Source organism: Morus notabilis, unplaced genomic scaffold (assembly GCF_000414095.1).
Source record: "Morus notabilis unplaced genomic scaffold, ASM41409v2 Scaffold4147, whole genome shotgun sequence".
In the NCBI taxonomy this organism is placed as follows: Eukaryota; Viridiplantae; Streptophyta; class Magnoliopsida; order Rosales; family Moraceae; genus Morus; species Morus notabilis.
In genome coordinates, this window is record NW_010359271.1 from 21,898 (window position 1) to 24,597 (window position 2,700).

The window sequence follows — 2,700 nt, forward strand, 5'->3', positions numbered from 1 at the left end:
GATGCAAGACTTCAAACCTTCTTTGACATGTGAGTTCACAGCGTCGGTTTAATTTATTTACTTTATAAATTTCGCATAAGCTTTGAAAGTATAAGCTTTGTTCGTTAACATAAATTAATTTTACGTATACAATAATAATTTTAGAATTTTTAGAAAAAAAGACAATAACTTTAACAAAAGTATATTAATTACCTGATTTTCCTTTTAAAAAAAAAGAAATTTCTATTGTTCCATTTTTTAAGAACACTGATGTTCTCTACTTATTAACTGTCAGATCTGTATAACTTTTTTAATCTGATGTAACTTTTGACCATATTTAATAAAGATTTGATGGCTAATCAACAAGAAATACTTGTATTTTTTTAAAAATAAAACACCAAAGAAAATCCTAAAAAATTAAAAAAAAAAGTATATTAGCCCGAAATGGATAATTTTTTTAAGTTTTTTTCTTTTTTTGGAGGAAGACAAACTTTTGTTACCACATTATTACAAAATCATTATTTGACAAACTAATTGTATCATTGTACCTTTTGTTTTTACATACAACATACAAAGTCAATTTTTTGTGGAGAACGTTAAGCCTTTGCTCAAAATATATAAAATTCACTTTTTTAGGTAAAAACTGTGCAAAATACACGTTATGAATCTTTTTGAATTTTTGTGAGATTTGTTAAGCAATATAGGTTTTGTATAATTTTTTATTTTATAATAACCTTTTTTAGTTTTTGATATCGTATAATTACTCTAAGGTAGTAAGGTTCATGGAATTTTGGAACGTACAGACAATTATGATTATCAATTATTTTAAAGATATTGTGCAATGGGAGAAAAGATAAAGGAAAGTACTTTGGTGGGAGCATAAGAATACTGCCCTAGACCCACCTAAATGCTAGGAATTAAATATGCTAGATTATTGGATAATGGAACAAATAAGATAGGTCTAATATAAAAAGAAAAATACTTGATTATTAGATAATGGAATAAATAAGGAGATTAATTCATGTTTTCCTCCCTCGTACCGTAGATTAATGGGAATTATTAGTAAAAGTGAGTCCGATAAGTGTTGACTTGGAATAAAATGAATATGTTAGGTGTATAAACACTAATCCGACGAGATATTTATTATTTTTTTAATGTCCACTAACAACGCACTAATGCAGGGTGGACAAAAATGCGGACGGTCGAATCACTGAAGAAGAGGTGAAGGAGGTGAGAATTTGTCTTTTCTTTTGTTTTTTTCTTCTTCTATTTAATAATAAGTGAAAACTAAATAAAAAATATTATATATTTTGGAATTAGTGGGATTTTTTTTATATTATATGACATATGTAGATTTTTTTATGTTAAATTGCAGATTATATCGTTAAGTGCTGGTGCTAACAAGTTGTCAAAAATTCAAGAACGTGCTGAAGAATACGCAGCACTTATCATGGAAGAGCTGGATCCAGACAACCTTGGTTATATTGAGGTTCACATCTTCTTCAGAATGCATTTTATACAAACAGAAAAAAAAAAAAAAAAAAAAAAAAAAATTTTGCAAATTTTTTGCAGGGTTGGGAAAATTAAAAAAAAAAAAAAAAAAAAAAAAAAAAAAAAAAAATTGTGCAACTTTTTTGCAGGGTTGAGTAAATTATTCAACGTGATTGGATAACCGATATATCCAATCCAATTCAAAAATTAAAAATCTATTTAAATTGGATCGAGCTCCTATTTTGAGTGTTAAAATCAAATCAATTGATTCAATCAAATATATAATATATATTTTTAAGTATAATTTTAGATTTTTTTCCTTAATTTTTATTAGTTTTTAAAGTAATGACTATACACCCACTCACACAAAACTATTTTGAAGTCGAAAACCTTGCGTTAGTCGCTCTAGTTTTTACGTGTTTTTCGGATTATGTTTTTCTTTGTTATCAAACATGTTTGTGTCGGCTTGTTCTTAGATTTATTTGTGCTGGCTCATACTCCACTTTGAATTTGTAGTTGATGACTTGATGCTCATATTTTATTGAAATACTTTTTAAAGACGTATTAGAATCTCACATTGGTTGAAAATATTAACATGATCTACTTAATAAGGTGAGAACAATCATTCCTTAACAAGCCGGTTTTGTTAGGTTGAGTTAGGCCCAATATCCTATGATTTCTGTAAAATAGTATCAAAGCAGGCCCAGTTTTGTAATGTTGGGTCCCTTAATATCGACTTATTCGCAGCGGTTTGACATGGTCCACGCTGGTGAGGACAGTCCTCTCCTAACAAGCCGGTTTTGTTAGATTGAGTTATGCCCAATATCCTTTGATTTCTGTAAAAAGACGTGTGCTTAAATTTAGTTTCTATTTAATCCACTTTTCTACAACTAGCGCCTGTTAAGAATAATAAACACAATTTTAAATTGCAAATTACATTATGGGGAAAAAAATATAAATATCCAGTCCAAATCCAATTGGATTAGATTTTGTACATAAATCGGATGGATGGGATATAACATCTTGAAATCTAATATAACATCGGATTGAGTTAGATGAGGAGTATTAGATTGAATTGGAAGCTCACCCCTCTCTGTTTGGAAGAAACTTGGATAAAATTGTCCAGTCCAAAGCTCTCATATGTGTGTATATAAATAATATATATGTATATATATATATACATATATATAGGAAAAATATACCCTTATATATTGGAAAAATATCGAATTG

The 2,700-nt window shown here is 28.2% G+C and overlaps 1 long non-coding RNA gene across 1 annotated transcript; it reads left to right on the forward strand.

Annotated features, from left to right (window-relative positions):
- The first annotated feature begins 4 nt into the window (after nt 1-4).
- LOC21384530 lies at nt 5-1,472 on the forward strand. Its single transcript, XR_002901818.1, has 3 exons — nt 5-29; nt 1,161-1,209; nt 1,355-1,472. It is a non-coding gene; the product is annotated as an uncharacterized LOC21384530 (long non-coding RNA).
- Nucleotides 1,473-2,700: the final 1,228 nt, after the last annotated feature.